The sequence below is a fragment of the Ascaphus truei genome, chromosome 1 (assembly GCF_040206685.1).
Source record: "Ascaphus truei isolate aAscTru1 chromosome 1, aAscTru1.hap1, whole genome shotgun sequence".
NCBI lineage: Eukaryota > Metazoa > Chordata > Amphibia > Anura > Ascaphidae > Ascaphus > Ascaphus truei.
The window spans coordinates 416,719,822-416,738,397 of record NC_134483.1 but is presented as its reverse complement, the minus strand read 5'-3'; the positions used below and the strand labels follow the sequence as shown (position 1 = coordinate 416,738,397).

Here is an 18,576-nt window from a genome sequence, read left to right as displayed (position 1 = left end):
TTGCGTTCTGGAATTGCAGCCGCTGTACTTAGATCTTATCCGCTTGAAGAAATCAGGTAACAACCACACAGGAATGAGGGTTACAGGCCTCTTTAAGGACAGGGGCCATTGGAGTTTTTCATTAGCCTCATCCCATTGGCAAGGAATTATCTTCCTCCTATCAGAGCCTGCCCTGTAACGTGGGAAAATCCTAGGGCCAGCTCGGGTAGCTCTGAGCATGCTCAGTGAGCAGCTTGGTAGCACTGCTGAGTAAAAACGGGCCTCTCGTTTCTGGGGACGCAACGTCTGAGTTTGGTCCCAAGGTGTGAAAAATCCAATTTGAGTAACAGGATCTGCTACTCAGAAATAATCCTGATTAAGTCACACTTTAAGGCTCTGGGGTCTTTCATCCCCCAACACGTCCCTAGACCCACAGGCGTTGCCTCACCAGGGGACTTTTGAAGCTGGAGAGGGAAATACCCCCCAGCTCATGTATGCATAACATTTGTTCCTTAATGCATTATAAAGGCAGGCAGAAAAAATAGCATCCTGCCTGTACATTTAAAACTGCAACAGAAAGGCACTTTATCAAAAATATATGTTTCACTTATGACCAAAGTTATATTTGTAATATATGTGTGCTTGTGGGGTTACACTGAGACTGCACACCAAAAATCAGGGTGCTGGCTCACTCCGTTCCTGAGTTAGCAGTCTTAATGTAACGGCTCCTGTTATTCAGCACTGCAGGTAGAGACTAGCCTGCAAAAAGGGGACAACAATGCATAGAAGGGAAAATGGTACATGGGAACAGCATATAAAATTAACCCCTTCACCCCCAATCCTATTATCATCATATTGATGAGCTGACACTATTCTTAATCTTCACATTTAGGCAATGGAAATGGGCAACCTCATGGTACTTGTGCTTTCAAGCTACTCAGCTGTAGCTCTAAGTTTTATGAACTCACGGTGTTACAGTCATGACATGTGTGCATACAGTATATACTATAATTCATTTAATTCATAGGATGACTAATGATGACACATGGCACAGGTGTCATCGTATTGTGGAAATATATGCCATGTGTCTGGCATTCAGCCTCCTCTTTTTTAAATTAGTGCGTGGCTCCATTTGGAAAATATTTGACCACAAGCCTAAGGTGGTAGTGCTGGTGGTGTGTAGGTGTAACAGAGTGCTCACCACAAACAAGGCGTGACCACAGGGCTGAGGTGGGGATTTGCTATAACACCAACCTCCAGCCACGAGGGCGGGTCTGGAGTGTAGGTTGGTCGAGGTAGCCGGATCGGGGTTGGAGAGGTCAGAATAGTCTAAGGTTCTTGCTGAGGTCTGGATTGGAGAGGTGCGGATCGTTGCAGGTACTTTGCCTTAGTTGGGGTTGGAGAGGTACGGATCATCGTGGTAAGCCGGGGTCAGGAGTATAGAAGAGCGGAGTCCAGAGAACAAGCAAGGTCAGACAAGACAAGACAGCGATAAGACAAGGTTTCCTAGAGGAGGCAAGGATTGCAGTGAACACTACACACATAGGAAGTGTTATGCTCAGCCAATTTGCCAGAGGGCAGGCTGAGCATATAAAGGAGGATATATAAAGGACATCGCCAGCCAGCCCGATAGATAGGGCTTGGAGGGTTAGCAAGTTCTCCCTATGAGGAGTAGGTGGTTTTTTTAAAGTTTTGTTTTGCCGTAAAGGGACAGTGTGCCCAAATCTTTACTTGTGCTGTGAAGAAATAAAACCACTCATCATTTGCTTTAACCTGAAACTACACGTGTGGACTATTGTCTGACCTCGGCCTACAGGCCATCCTTCCACATGCATAAACCTCTGTTACTGTGGAAAGGTCATCTATTTCATCGGAATCAGCATATTGAGAGTCTTTAATCAAAGCATGTGATTATAGATGGTACTCCTCTATGGATAGATCTTCTGTGGGAGTTTCTCCCTAATTAGAGTGTCCGCACTTGGAGCAATGAAGAAGGCTGGGTGAATCAGGTTTATAAAATGTGTAATTTAATTATAGAAACAACAAAAGGGGAATGATTAAAAAAAAGAATAAAAGTTGGTTACACAAACTGGGAATCTCGTGTGTGGGATTCCTCAGTGTTGGTAACAATCACACTAGAAGTCTATTGTTACCGATAATGTTTAGCCTTATCCAGAAATAGAAATATACATGTATTTATATTCATCTACAGTATATGAGTATTGCTGGCTTATAAGAATTAACTAGGGAGACTATATGTCTAACCTTATCCAGACAATAGAAATATAGATCGATTTATAGTGTATTCATCTATAAAAGTATTGTTGGCTTACAAATATGTATGTATATAATATATGTATTTGACATCAGCATGTATTAGGCAATTTGGTGCATGTGTTACCTATGCTTACTGTGTGGTTTTATATTTACTAGGGGTGAGGCCGGCCTTGTAGGTTCAGGGGTTATTGTTAACCCCTTGTTCTACATATATTTTGTGCTTATAGGTTTTTTTTCCCTTGCCTTGGGTATTAGGGGTCCACCAGTATTTCATAGGGGATTTCCCCTGTCTGATACATATTCTATCACAGGAGGATGTCAGGGTTTGTTTTAATAATTTTTGTATTTTATGTTTGATTAATTGTGCTGTTAAATAAATCATAATTTTCTTTGATATTTGTTCTGCGTATACTTGAGTGCTGAGTTTGGACGCTTTTCTTTCTCTTTTCATTGTTATATTACTTCTAGTCCCTAGCACCGTTAGTGGTTATTATATTAGTAATTTAAGTACTCATTATTTGCTTAGTCTGTTGCAGGCAGTTTGTCTTGTTGTAATATATATTAATACATATTAATATATATATATATATATATATATATATATATATATATATATATATATATATATATATATATATATATATATATAAACCATAATACTGAGTTAAGTTATGGTGAGTAAAAAAAGTGACAAAAACCCTCCACAGGAAAGCAAATATGCAAATATAGCTGTATGCTCATCTGCATGTCTTAGGCAGGTCTGCAACCCCGCCTTTCCCCATTATCACCCAGCATACAGCACTTCCACTGCAGCAAGGGATTCTGGGAAATGACATGCAAATGAGCACACAGTATCATCTTTTGCCTCAATAACCATTTTTAACATGGTTCCCTATAGCTGCTCAAAGCTATACAGCTCAAAGCTGTGACCATGCAGCAAGCTTAAGCCTATAGTGGTTGAGGAAGTATGCTCAAACTAAATTTTGTTTGTTTCTCTTTGAAGTTGATGGGAATTCATAGGAATACCTTACCTATTATATGATGGGAATAACTGGTGGATAGGTCAACAATACTGATTAGGAAAATAGCAACTGCTTCTCCCTGGGGTCTAGATGTTAATTCAGGAAACACAAGTTTTGTTTTGAAGTCCCTGGTAATCAACAAGAGAATATTTATTATCAGGATGTGAAGTAAATAAATCTTTTGTTTGTCAGTATCTCTCCTGGAATGTTTATTCAGGTGAAGATAGAGTATCTACTTCAAAAGACAGTTTATGATTCCTGCATCAAAAGCATTCCTGTAAGCAATTCTTTTGGGTAACATCTATGGAGGGGGGAGGGGGTAATACGATACTGCGTGAGCTCTGAACTCTCCTGCACTCTATTGCAATCTCCTGCACCCTCCTGCAATCTCCTGCACCCAGCCTCTCTCTGCTGCTGTGTGAGGAGTCTCAGCTGGATGACATCACCACTATCTGCCCCATGCTTCAGATCCCACCTCTACTCTTCTGTGCATATATGATTAACCCTATACATTCTGTGACTAACCACGGGTCACTTAGTCAGGTTTACTAGTCCACCAAGACCCCCAGGTGAGGGGTTATATAGCTATGACAATAATTATGACTGCTGATTTTCAGGTGGGCTGAAAAATGTATTGATTGAATAACTGCAAACAATAAACGCCTAACTGATACAATCATAGTAGTAATAGGATGACAAGATGTCCTGGATTAACTGTACATGTCCCGGTGTCCCGACAATTATTTAAAAATGTTAAAAAAGTGAAGATATATGATCTTGTGCGTTTACCTATTTTATTATATGTATTTAATCAGTATTACTATTTTGTCTAGTCCTATTTGCAGAACAGACACTCACACAGACAGACCTTCACAGACAGACCTGCACAGACAGACATGCACAAACTCACAGTGTCATGGAACAAGAATCATAGTTCTGTTCCTTTTTTCCCTTTTTGCAGCTCTGCCTGCTGGCCCTTTATGTAGTAGCACTTTCCCTGCAGTTATTATTTCCAGTGCAGGTGAAATGGATACATTAGTTTCTTTCTCTATCTCCTAGCCTCCTGGTAGTGGTTGCTATGACAACCCCTGTTATTCCCCTGGCATAGTGGACTGTTCCATTACCCCCTGCTTGTATTCACAGTTTCCTTAGCCCAGGCTCTGTTCCTGTGAGGTACCCTCCATTTTGCTTTCTTTTCATCTCAGCAGGCTAAGCAAGCACTACTCATGCCCTACAGCTCTTGGTAAGAGTATCGTTTTTACTTTTTGTCCCTACTATCAAGCACTATTATTGTAGAAGCTCTCTCTCACTACACCATCTACAAGTAACTTTGTTATCTGCTGCTTTTCAATAAAGTGAAGAAAAGATAAAGAACTTGTGGTGCTTGTAAAAGGAACTAGTTAAGCTGTCTGGCAAAATATTACCCAGCGTAGTCCCTTTGGCTTCAGAACACACACCATACACAAAGATTGACCATCACATAAACACACACAAACTGACCAATATACACTCTCCCACATGAACCAGCTCTATGAGGAGCAGCCATGCAGGCACCCCCCCCCTGTGGCTGAATCAGCATCTGCATGTTTCTATTGCTATTAAAAGTTAATTTAAGGTGAAGAAGTAGTGTCGGCAATTAAAGGCCTTAAAAACCTTAAATCTCATAGCCCGGATGTTTTTTCTGGTATATACTACAAAAAGTTCTCTAAAATTATCGCCCCCCCAGGTTATAACCCTATTTAATACATTTATGGAAAGCGAGCCCATTTCCGACACTATGTCTTCAGCCAATTCAGTGGTGATACCCAAAAATTGAAAATACCCTACGAACTGTTCTCACACAGGTATGTTTGTTTGATTGGAAACCCTCTATCAAATTAAGCCCATCTGCTATTGATCTTTATTTAACATCTACCTGGTATGAGCTGAATAGGAAGACCCCTCACTTAATTGTTAGTCAAGTGACTGTGTTAGAGTATTTACAGTAAGTGAGTCTATCTTGGCTGTGAGCCACATGGCTGTGTCACCCCAAAGTCTCACATAAAGTGTCTGTGGAGTTAATACTGGAGTTAGAATTGGAGTTGAATACTACGGACGATCGGGACTCTGCACTTCAAAAAGAACTACAACCTTGTAACTGTGAGAACTTGACTTTCTAAATGCTGTAATAATTTGTACTCTTCCTATCCTCCAATACATGGGTTAGTCTCTCCTCCTGCATCTCACTATGCCCTCCCTATTGCTTTTTCTGTTTAATGTCTCATCACTCCTTTGTAAATGTTTCTGTTCTCTCCAACTTCCCCACTCCCCTCCTATCCAGATTTCTTCATCTCTCCTCCCCTCCACGAATGTCTGTGCCCATACACTGCACCATTATTTATAAATTTCTTCCCAACAACTTGCTTACCCCCTCAATAAAAAGCACCCCCACAAATCCTCTTCACATCCTCTTTCTACTCCTTCCTGCTGCTGGGGATATCTCTCCTAATCCTGAACCCAGACATAAACACACCTGCTTTCACCCACATCTACCTGCCATCTGTTCCCATGCAAATGGTGCTAACCTTCTGATTTAATCCTGACCAACCTTAAAACTTGCCCCATAAACCAAGCATCCCAATAGCCTGCACTCATGGCTATTGTCCCACACCCACAGTCACTCCTACCACCCATTGTGGCAAAGCAATTCCCTCACCCGATGGCTCTAAATTTCCCATCATACCTCTTAGAATGTAAGCTCTTCGGGGCAGCGATTTCCTTTCCTATTGTCTGATTTTGCGGTGCTTAATGTATTATTATTCCCTATACTGTATTCTTTTTGAAGCGCTGAGTACACTGTTGATGCTATATAAATAAAGACATACAATACACCAAATCCCTGGCATTGGCAGTGAACATGCCCAGCGACACCGTCAAGCTTCTCAAACTTAACTTCGATTTGTCATGGCAAACTCATTACATCCCCTATCTTGGAATTAATGTTACAAAATCATATGAAACCGTATACAAATTTAATTACCCGAAACTAATTAAAAATCTGGAGAAAGATCTGAAATCTTGCAGCAAATGCAATATCTCATGGATTGGCAAAATAATATCTATTAAAATGAATCTCCTTCCACATATATTGTATGCTTTCCGCACTTTCCCCATTAAGATTCCACTCAAAGAGCTAGTGGACCTCCAATCCAGCATTACCAAGTTTGTATGGAACAAGAAACGCCCATGAGTCAAGAGAGAGGTACTATATAGGCCCACGAAGATGGGGGATTAGCACTCCCCAATCTTCTGAAATAGTATCAGGCCTCCCAGTTGAGACAGCTTCTGCTATGGAACTCGGATAAGCAATCGAGAGAATGCTGAGTCCAAACTAGAGGACATTAAAACCCTTTTGTGGCTTACCAAATTTAACAGACCGCCTAATACCCTATCCCACCCAGTGATTAGACACTCACTGACACATTCTTAGACTGCCTGAAATCTAAATTCAAACTCACAACAGAGTGTTCCCCTATGATCCCACTCTTCGGCAATCCAGACTTTGACCCAGGTAGAGCGACAGGTGCATACCAAGCCTGGTGGGCTGCTGGCGTTGTCAAAGTAGGAGATCTGTTCTCTTTCTGTAGGTTTATCCCATTCCCAGAATTACAAAAAATAGAACTCTGCCCCCTCTGAGATATTTTGCTACCTGCAGGTAAAGCATTTTTTCACACAATGTTAAAGGGACGGGGTGTCCCCTGCCTCCACTTATTTTGAAACGCTTTATAAAAACCGAGCTCTTGAGAATGAGTATGATATCCGCACTATATCATATTCTAATCAGCTCTGATGCAGGTGGCAAATATCTCTATATGTTGAAATGGGAGGAAGAACTATGAGAGGTCCTTGATGATGAGGACCGGACAGATATATGGGAAGTTGCAGCAAAAGGCTCGATATGCACTGTGATAAAAGAGAACTCGTACAAATTACTATTTTGCTGTTATATGATATCGGTTAGGCTCCATACAGAACATATACAGACCAGCGCCCAAAAAGAGTCCAAAGTCCCTAATAGAGTCCAAACAGATTGAAGGGAAGATATCCAAATGCTCCAATCACTGTAAAATCTCCAATCCGGGAGTCCGTGACATAGGGACAGAAACAAAGAAAAATAATAGTGTAATACGTAATGTTAAAATGCGACAAACAACATGAAACAATTAACACAAGACAAACATAAACAATCAAGCTGAAAGAAAAATAACTATTTAATAAAAAAAAAAACAGAGCCTGTTGCAGAGGGTCATCAAGGGGTTAAAACCCAAAACCCTACTTACAGCAGGACTGGAATAACAAGCATGTGTAGACAAGTGGGGCAGACGCCTGCAGCAGTTTGGGTCCTCAGGGGCTCCCTGTGTAGTGTCTTTCCTTCTAGCTTCAAAACACACTCCAAGATGGCTGCCGAGTAAGGGAACTCCACACTCCTGCTTGCCAGCACTGCAGCTTCAATGATGCTGCTTCCTGCTTCACTTGACTGACACTTCTCACAACCAGTGTAACTTTGACCCTACGTGTTTCATGACTGACGTCACTTCCTCAGGGGAAGCAGGAGTGTGGAGTTCCCTTACTCGGCAGCCATCTTGGAGTGTGTTTTGAAGCTAGAAGGAAAGACACTACACAGGGAGCCCCTGAGGACCCAAACTGCTGCAGGCGTCTGCCCCACTTATCTACACATGCATGTTATTCCAGTCCTGCTGTAAGTAGGGTTTTGGGTTTTAACCCCTTGATGACCCTCTGCAACAGGCTCTGTTTTTTTTTTTTATTAAATAGTTATTTTTCTTTCAGCTTGATTGTTTATGTTTGTCTTCTGTTAAGTGTTTCATGTTGTTTGTCCCATTTTAACATTACGTATTACACTATTATTTTTCTTTGTTTCTGTCCCTATCTCACGGACCCCCGGATTGGAGATTTTACAGTGATTGGAGCATTTGGATATCTTCCCTTCCATCTGTTTGGACTCTATTAGGGACTTTGGACTCTTTTTGTGCGCTGGTCTGTATATGTTCTTTGTGTTCTCTCTGGTCTTGTTCTGCTAGTGTTCCTGGCTGCCCTGTACACATTGTGTTATTATTGTTAGTATTTTATTTTATTGCACGTAGCGCCTAAGCACTTTTCTTTGTGTTATCTGGTTAGGCTCCATACGATATTAAACTCCCATTCGCCATCTTGTTTTAGAGGCTGTGGACAAAACGGTTCAATGTCACAAATTTGGTGGAGATGCCCAAAACTGGCACCACTATGGAAGCTCGTCTTCCAACTTATCAATAGGTTGTTAAATGTTAATTTGAGACCTGACACATCGGTTGCCCTCTTGGGAAGACTAATTCAAGATACTGCTGCGGCCGAGTTTATTCGAGCATTTGCCCGTTCTCGGCCGCAGCAGTAACCTGGCGCGCGCCGGAGGTGCCGGGCGCGCGCCAAAGCCTCGGAGGAGAGGCCCGCCGATCGGGGCTTCCCCCTCTCCTTACCGGGTCCGCCGGGTCCCCCGGAACGTCCCGCCGCCGTCGTGACATCCACGCGACACCAGGGCTCCCTCGGGGAGCCCTGGGCACGCGTACAGGCGGCACAGGCACCCGATGATGCGTGACCGCGCATCGGTGATGCGTGACCGCGCATCGGTGATGCGCGGCACACTGAGGGAGTGCGGCTCGCAAGCCGGGACATTTCCCGGCTTGCGGAATGAGCCGCATTCGGATAAAGTGTGCCGCCTGTGTATACCGCGAGCCTCAGCCAAGTTGATCGCCCATATCATGTCTGCCACAAGACGATGTATCGCAGCATCCTGGAAAAAAAACAGGAAGCTCCTTCTCTAGGCATGGTTAAACGTAGGACATAGCATACCTCTGTTATGGAGAAACTCACTGCATTCCTGAGAGAGAACTGCCATAAGCTTTCCCAGATCTGGGACCCCTTGTTTGCTGGAGAAAGGGGACAAAGAGACAATAGAGACCTGACCTTTATATGGGATGAAAAACTCGCTCCCCCCAAGGTTGTTCAGGCAAGGCCTGGAACAATGAGTATTTCTTATTGATATTAGGTACTGGAAAATAGACAAGTTAAAAACCTAAAGCTGATAAGGAAGGTGATTTCCCCCCTCCCCCACTCCTCCCTTCCCCTAGTTTCCTATGTTTTTGTCTGGTCTATTCATTATTTAGATGTGTTGTTATTAGTAACTGTTAATTGACTCCATCATTACTGTTCAAATTTAATTGAAACGTGGGCTTGACTGACCCATATGTAATACAATGCAAAAACTGTTTGATGTGGTCCTGAATTTTGCCTTTTTACTTTCTGTATCCCATTGAAAACTGCAAATAAAATGAAGTTGAAAAAAAAGTCAATTTAAGATTCCTATTATTGTTATTTAAGTATGCTTTAAAAATTTCCAATTCTTATATATTCCCCCCACAGATGAACAAAATATCATCAATGTATCTCTACCAGAGCACCAGGTTCACACTAAATGGTTTGGTGGGCCATATATGGTGTCGTTCCCATATGCCCATGAAGATATTCACATAACTGGATGCAAACCTGGTGCCCATGGCAGTCCTGCATCTGAAGGTAAAAATTGTTATCAAAACAAAAATAGTTATGAGTTAATATAAATCTAATACCTTCTATAAAATGATTTACATTATCAGGAGTATCTGGATCACCAATCAGGATTTCGCTGATTGCTTCTAAACCCTACTCATGGTTGATGATAGTGTAGATTGATGTGACTTCGCTCGTCACCCATATGTAGTGTTCTTTCCACTATCCTTGGTGTATGTTGTTAAGAACATGTGTTGTGTTTCTAAGTAACAATGTTAGCTTATTTACAGTACATGTTTCTGTAAAAAAAGAAATCCAGATACTGGAACAGATTAGAGGTTCATGACTTAATTCCTGATATAATCGGTTATCCTGGGGGATGTGTCATATTTTTGTGGATTTTAGGAATTAAATAAAATATGGGAATCTGAGGTTCATTGGTATCTAGAAAATCAAATTCTCCACTACTAAGAACCCCATTTCTAAAAGCCCTCTACTGCATGTTGGCAAGTTCTATATTAAAAGAATTGGTTGGGTTGGAATCTAAAAGTTGGTATTGATTATGTCATTTAAAATTCTTACAGCTTTGACCTTGTAGTATACTGTATCCATTATTATGATTCCACCCCCTTTGTCCGCTGATTTAATGGCAATCTCTTTGTTATTTTCCAATTATTTTAAAGTTTCTTCTTCTTTACTTAGATTACTATCTTATAGATTTTCACACCACATATATATTTATCCCCATTTATTGCTATCCCAAAGGGAGAAGCGCAGGGATTCACTGTCTGTTTTTCACATTTGTATGGCCAATCTCTTCGCCAGCTGCATCCTCCTTACATGGAGAAGCACAGCGATTATATATTTGTTTTACATTTTCTGTTTGGGACTATTTTAATCCTTAGCAGCATGCTCCTAGAGGGCAACACTAAGATGGTGTAATTAATATATTTGGCCAATCCCCTGCAACTGCTTATTGAGCAGTCTGTGGGAGGCCAGTCCCTCCTTCTTCTAGGTATATAATCTCCTAGCAAGGTCTTTGTAGTTCACTATTCACTTTACTTGCAGACATGTGAGTATCTGTACTGGTATATACCAGTTTTTAACTGCACTATGTTATATAAGCATATGCTTGGTTATATTAACCCTTTCACATAACATTAGTTTGCATTTAGCGTAGGGGCCTGCTATAGAGACTTATCTTGATGTGGTTAGCAGGCTTGGCATTATTTGATCAAAGGATGTAACCAAAAATCTCCTTTATTTTATAGATTTTCACTATATATATATATATATATATATATATATATATATATATATATATATATATGTGTAGAGGTATCAGTACCGTGTTAGCCGAGCTTCAATAATCAAAAAAATAAATAGATGATACCGTTCTGTGGCTATCGAAATGCTTTTATTTGTGCGAGCTTTCAAGATACACTGATCTCTTCTTCCGGCGATGTTACAATGAATGAAGCAAGCAAAAGGTATACTTAACAACTGTGTCTATTGGAATGTTATCTGTTCTGGTCCTTCCCCCGGTGTGGATATGTTTTATGGCTAGAGGTGTCAAAAGGTTTCTGAAAGCAAGTGATGTAAGAGTGTGTGTGTGTATCAGTGTGAATGAAAATGAATGGAGAGCCCACAGTATATACAGTGCTTTACAAAAGGTGTGTGTGGATATATATATGTATAGTTAAGTTATGTTGGGTAAAAAAAGTGAACCAAGTGACAAAAGTGACAAAAACCCTCCACAGCAAAGCATATAGTAAATGGAAATATTCCTGTATGCTCATTTGCATGTCTTAGTCAGGTCTGCAACCCCACCTTTCACCATTATCACCCAGCACACAGCACTTCCACTGCAGCAAGGGATTCTGGGAAATGACATGCAAATGGACACCCAGTGTCACCTTTTGCTTCAAAACCATTTTAAACATGGTTCCCTATAGGCGTAAGCTTGCTGCATGGTCACAGCTTTAAGCACATGCAAATGAGCATACAGGAATATTTCCATTTGCTATATGCTTTGCTGTGGAGTGTTTTTGTCACTTTTTTTACCCACCATAACTTGGTAAACCCCATCCTCATTGCTTCATTGCATAGCCAGTTAACAAACCCCACACTGATGAGACCCATTAAGGTCGAAACAGCTGTCTGTGGGTGGGTTTTCTGGCTATGCATCTTAACCCTGGCTGTGCTTAAAGCTGTGACCATGCAGCAAGCTTAAGCCTATAGGGAACCATGTTAAAAATGGTTTTGAAGCAAAAGGTGACACTGTGTGTCCATTTGCATGTCATTTCCCAGAATCCCTTGCTGCGTTGGAAGTGCTGTGTGCTGGGTGATAATGGTGAAAGGTGGGGTTGCAGACCTGTCTAAGACATGCAAATGAGCATATAGGAATATTTCCATTATATATATATATATATATTTATCCCCGCAGGGATATTTATCCCCGCAGAAGCGCAGGGGTTCACTGTCTGTTTTTTAGATTACTATTTGTAAGTTTAAAATTGATTTCGGCTGCAATACAATATTATTACACAGTTCAGAGTTCTTCTTTGTTATGTGTAACCAGACAAACAGGCTGAGCTAAGAACTGGCTTCCCCTAGTTATGGAGCCACATGGTTATTTACTTAGGTTTGCAAAAGTGGGGGGGTGGGGGGAGAAGAATCAGTGAAAAAGAATAGCACCATATTTATCAAATGGAAAACCCCAATTGATTTCAATGCGATTAATTTTACTTTGATAAAAATGGTGTCATTTTTTTACACTGGTTTTGTTCAACTTGTTGCTGAGAGACTGTACTAAACAGATTCCCCATTACTTTGGCAACACTTCAACAATTCCAGAGTGATTAGCATAATACTGTTTTTACATTAGCTAGACCAGCTATATGGAACACATATTATACCCACATATCAGACTCAGTACTATTCCTTTTTAAGGCACCACATTACTGATTCTCAGTGACTGCATTAGCATCAATTTAACATTAAAACAGGTGCTTTTGGAAGTTCACAAATAGCCCCTAAGCAAAGCATTTATATTTGTGTCTTCTCTTACCTCCATCTAGTAGCTCGCTGAAGAAAATGTTCCCAGTTTAACATTATATTCACACATTAATATAATAGTTGAATATATTAATTAGATTACAATTTATGTACCATTACTATAGTTTGCAGATGCCCATTAAATAAAGTCTTTTTACATCATCAACCTTTCCGGAACTTTTTTGGCAGTAACGGTAGTGCTAGTGGTTAAACGTAATGTTTTCTGCTTATTTTTCAACAACATCCATCACATCCATTTTTTTTTTTTTTTAAATACACTTTAAAGCGTTTGCTTCTTTCACATCATTACAAACGTAAGGTTGGCAAGAATAATTCAACGCTATCTGGATCCAACAGGCATTCAGATCAGAAGCTGCCTGTCATGCAGTTATAATGAGCACATACAGTACAGTACTGCTGAAGGGGCTTAGCATCATAACAGTCGAGTTAGCTGACTATTGATAATGATCTGTGGATTCTATTTTATGTTATTTTCCCCAGTTTTCTTTCCGAAATGATTTGTTACAAAATAATTAGCGACAATTGTCTGCTGTTTAGGACATTTTCAGCTACTGGTGTTATTCACTTGGATAGTTGTACAGAAAACAAGTGACAAGTTATAATCAAAGATATCAAACCGAGAAGGCAGAGACAGTATCAATGAATGTCTTGGGGGGATAATATTTAAAATGAAAATATGTGAAGGGATGATCACAAAGCATTCCAGAGATGTGAAACTCTAAAGCTCCCAAAGGAAAAGGCATGTAGAACTAAAATTATCTCTCTAGTAGAAGGTTCTAGCAAAATAGCCTTGCACTGAAGCCATACAGTAATTCTTGAATCACAAGCTGCTACCAGCAATATGCTCTTAAAATCTATATAGTGATAAACAAATCACTCGGGGATAAATATCAAGCAAACTCTTCAAGTCAGAACATAACTTATTAACAAAAGTCTATATATATACATATACATATATATATAGTTGTGTGAAAAAGAAAGTACACCCTCTTTGAATTCTATTGTTTTACATATTAGGACATAAGACCTTAGCAGGTCTTAAAATTAGGTAAATACAACCTCAGATGAATAACAACACATGACATATTACACCGGGTAATGATTAATTTAACAAAATGAAAGCCAAAATGGAGAAGCTATGTGTGAAAAACTAAGTACACCCTTACTGCTTTCATAGGAATTAAGATGCTAAGTGGCAGACAGGTGCTGCTAATCAAATGCCCTTGATTAATTGATCATCAGCAAGTGTGACCACCTCTATAAAAGCAGAAGTTTTAGCAGTTTGCTGGTCTGGAGCATTCAGGTGTGTGTTAACACAAAGCCAAGGAGGAAAGACATCAGCAATGATCTTAGAGAAGCAGGAGTTGACGTCCCAGCAAATTCACCCCAAGGTCAGACCGTGCAATGCTCAGAGAAATTGCAAAAAAACCAAGAGTTAAATCTCAGACTCTACAGCCCTCAGTTAGCATGTTAAATGTTAAAGTTCATGACAGTACAATTAGAAAAAGACTGAACAAGTATGGTTTGTTTGGAAAAGTTGCAGGAGATAGCCTTTTGTCTCTAAAAAGAACATGGCAGCACGGCTTAAGTTTGCAAAGTTGCATCTGAACAAACCACAAGACTTCTGGAACAATGTCCTTTGGACAGACGAGACCAAAGTGGAGATGTTTGGCCATAATTCACAGCGTCACGTTTGGCGAAAACCAAACACAGCATATCAGCACAAACACCTCATACCAACTGTCAAGCACGGTGGTGGAGGGGTGATGATTTGGTCTTGTTTTGCAGCCACAGGACCTGAGAACCTTGCAGTCATTGAGTCGACCTTGAACTCCTCTGTATACCAAAGTATTCTAGAATCAAATGTAAGGCCATCTGTCCGACAGCTAAAGCTTGGCCAAAATTGGGTCATGCAACAGGACAATGATCCCAAGCACACCAGCAAAACAACAACAGAATGGCTGAAAAAGAAAAGAATCAAGGTGTTGCAATGGCCCAGTCAAAGTGCAGGCCTCAACCCGATTGAAATGCTGTGGCTGGACCTTAAGAGAGCTGTGCATAAACAAATGCCCACAAACATAAATGAACTGAAGCAACGTTGTAAAGAAGAGTGGGCCAAAATTCCTCCACAACGATGTGAGAGACTTACAGAGGCGGCACATTTTATTTGAGTGCGGCTAGCTCCGCAAGCCTGGGGATGCCCCGGCATGCTAGCCGCACTCCCTCGGCGTGCCGCACGTCATCGACGCGCGGTCACGCGTCATCGGGTGCCTGCGCCCCCTGCACGCGCGTCCAGGGCTCCCCGAGGGAGCCCTGGTGTCCCGCGATGTGGAGGACGGCGGCAGGGGGTTCCGGGGGACCCCGCGGACCCGGCAGTGGGAGGGAGAAAGCCCCGATCGGAGGGCGCTACTCTGTGTATTCGGCGTGCGCCCGGCACCCTCTGGCGCGCGCCAGGTTACTGCTGCGGCCGAGAACGGGCAAATGCTCGAATAAACTCGGCCGCAGCAGTATAAAGTCATACAGAAAACGATTACTTCAAGTTATTGCTGCTAAAGGTGGTTCTACAAGCTATTGAATCATAAGGTATACTTAGTCTTTCACACATGGCTTCTCCATTTTGGCTTTATTTTTGTTAAATAAATCATGACACGGTGTAATATGTCATGTGTCGTAGTTCATCTGAGGTTGTATTTACCTAATTTTTAGACCTGCTAAGGAACAGATGATTGTTATTATGTCCTGATATGTAAAACCATAGAATTCAAAGAGGGTGTACTTTCTTTTTCATACTACTGTATATATTTGCCATGCATTTCTCAGTCAACCAAGGTTTATGCTACTGTATATCTGCTCTATTGGTTTTATTGCTACATGGGAACAAAATGATGTCAAAATACCGTAAAACTGATACTGTAGATACTATAGTTGCACAGAATAAGGTCTCATCCCCACTAACTCTTCCTATCTCTACAACTATTTTTAAAAAGCTTACTTTTAAACTCTTACGTATGAAAAATTGAATGCAAAATCAATGCAAATTACCCTGACATACTGTACAATACATATATTTTAGCACAATTTAGCAGCCTGTAAGGGGTTTAGTCTAGAGATCCATTAACTTTATGTTAGATTAGCATTGAGATAGTAATATTTCCAGTGTGCTTTGTTGCAGAGAAATAGAATAATCGAAAGTAAATATGCAGAATCTGGCAACGTTATTTCCCAGGAGGTCGGAAGTGTTCCAGTTGCTAAAGGTAAACAAAAAACTATTTTCTTTGTGTTTATGCATATAAATACCTTACAATACTTGCAGGTGACATTAACATGCAATCAAATTGAACTTGTGGTAGTAATATATTTATTTATAAAATATTTTACCAGGAAGTAATACATTGAGAGTTACCTCTCGTTTTCAAGTATGTCCTGGGCACAGAGTAAAACAAATAATACATGGTTACAAGTACAGTTACATAAATGAACAGGGTATACATTATATACAAGACATTGCGTGCTCAGTTAAAGAAAATATATATTATGAGCGTATGAAACAGTTACAGACCAGGTTAAAATGTGAGACAGCCTTAGATTTGAAAGAACTTAAACTGGTGGTGGATGTGAGAGTCTCTGGTAGGTTGTTCCAGTTTTGGGGTGCACGGAAGGAGAAGGAGGAACGTCCGGATACTTTGTTGAGCCTTGGGACCATGAATAGTCTTTTGGAGTCTGATCTCAGGTGATAAGTGCTGCAAGTGGTAGGGGTGAGGAGCTTGTTCAGGTAGCTGGGTAGCTTGCCCATGAAGAATTTAAAGGCAAGACAGGAAAGATGAACTTTGCGCCTAGACTCTAGTGTTGACCAATCTAGTTCTTTGAGCATTTCGCAGTGATGTGTGTTGTAGTTGCATTGGAGAACAAAATGACAAATTGAATTGTAGAGGGTGTCAAGTTTGCTAAGGTGGGTTTGAGGAGCCGAGCCATATACTATGTCTCCATAGTCAATAATTGGCATTAGCATCTGCTGTGCGATACGCTTTCTGACCAGGAGACTTAGGGAGGATTTGTTCCTGTAAAGTATCCCTAGTTTGGCATAGGTCTTGGTTGTCAGGGTATCAATGTGCATCCCGAATGTTAAGTGGGAGTCAAACCATAAGCCCAGGTATTTAAAACTAGTGACAGGTGTTATGGTGGTGTTAGCGTTGGTTCTAATCAGGAGCTCAGTCACTGGAAGCTTTACAAATGTAGTCTTGGTCCCAAATACCATTGTTACAGTCTTGTCAGTGTTTAAAAACAGTTTGTTTTGGGAAATCCAGTTTTCGAGTCTCAAAAAGTCAGACTGAAGTATGTGTTGAAGGTCAGAGAGGCTATGGCTGTGTGCATATAGGATTGTGTCATCTGCATACATGTGTATTGAGGCTTCCTTACAAGCTGTGGGAAGATCATTAATGAACACTGAGAAGAGTAGGGGACCCAGAACAGAGCCTTGCGGGACACCACAGGTGATATCCAGGGGGTTGGAGTTAGAGCCTGAGATGGACACATGTTGGGATCTTCCTGATAGGTAGGACTGAAACCAGTTTAAAGCATGTTTCCCTATTCCAGAGCTCTGGAGTTTGTTAAGCAGGATAGCATGATCAACTGTGTCAAAAGCCTTTGCAAAATCTAGGAATACTGCACCAGTGAGTTGTCCCCGTTCCATTCCACACTGGATTTCATTGCAAACTTTTAGCAGGGTAGTTACAGTGGAGTGTTTGGGACGAAACCCAGATTGGAATTGGCTAGAGAAATTTGTCTTGGTATAGAAATTGCTTAATTGGGAGTGGACACATTTTTCCATGACTTTGGATAGAATTGGGAGAAGTGAGATTGGCCTGTAATTTGAGACAGTGTTTTTGTCCCCACTTTTGAAGATTGGGACAACTCTGGCAGTTTTCCAGGTCTTAGGGATATGGCCTGCAGACAGGATAGAGTTGACTATGGACGCAATTGGTTTGGCAATGGCTGGGGCACCAAGTCGTAGTAACCTAGATTGTAGTAAGTCGGGTCCACATTGGCTGCTTAGTTTTAGTTTAAGGAGCGCTTGTATATTTGTCAGAGTTTACAAATTATAAAATAAAGAAATGCTAGATATAGTGAAAAAAGTTTTTTTTAATTTCATATGTTAAAAATGACATCCTGGCAGGACTGCATTGGAAGCAAGTGTTTTGGGAGCACTGGTACTGTGAGGGATTGCCCACCTGAGTTTGATTCCCCTGATCTGGTGATCTGCTATGGACGGCCACCACGGTGTTCCCTGAGAGAAGAGGTTCTATTTGGACATTCCATTACTCCTTGACCCAGGGTGGTCCCACTGCCTACACTTTAACTCTGCTTGTGAGTGTTACTGTTTTTAATACTATATTGTACCATTATAAAGCAATTTGCACTATCCTCTGTGTCCTCTTCTCTGTTTTTTGGGATTCTCCTGTCTACCCTGCTGACGATCTACGACCAGAGTTGGTTACTCCCAATAACCGAAAGGCTCTTATTACTCACAATAAATGTGAGTAGGATTACTGTTATATACCCTTGGGAAATTTCCCCCCTTTTTTTTTTACTGTATTGCACTATTGTATTTTTTCTTTTTTTAATATATACCCACCTGGATGTG

At 40.9% G+C, this 18,576-nt stretch overlaps 1 long non-coding RNA gene across 1 annotated transcript; it reads left to right on the top strand.

The window, feature by feature from the left end:
* The first annotated feature begins 4,440 nt into the window (after window positions 1–4,440).
* LOC142471377 (uncharacterized) lies at window positions 4,441–18,324 on the top strand. The gene is made up of 4 exons (XR_012789424.1): window positions 4,441–4,521; window positions 9,732–9,884; window positions 16,108–16,189; window positions 18,109–18,324. It is a non-coding gene; the product is annotated as an uncharacterized LOC142471377 (long non-coding RNA).
* The last annotated feature ends 252 nt before the right edge of the window (window positions 18,325–18,576 follow it).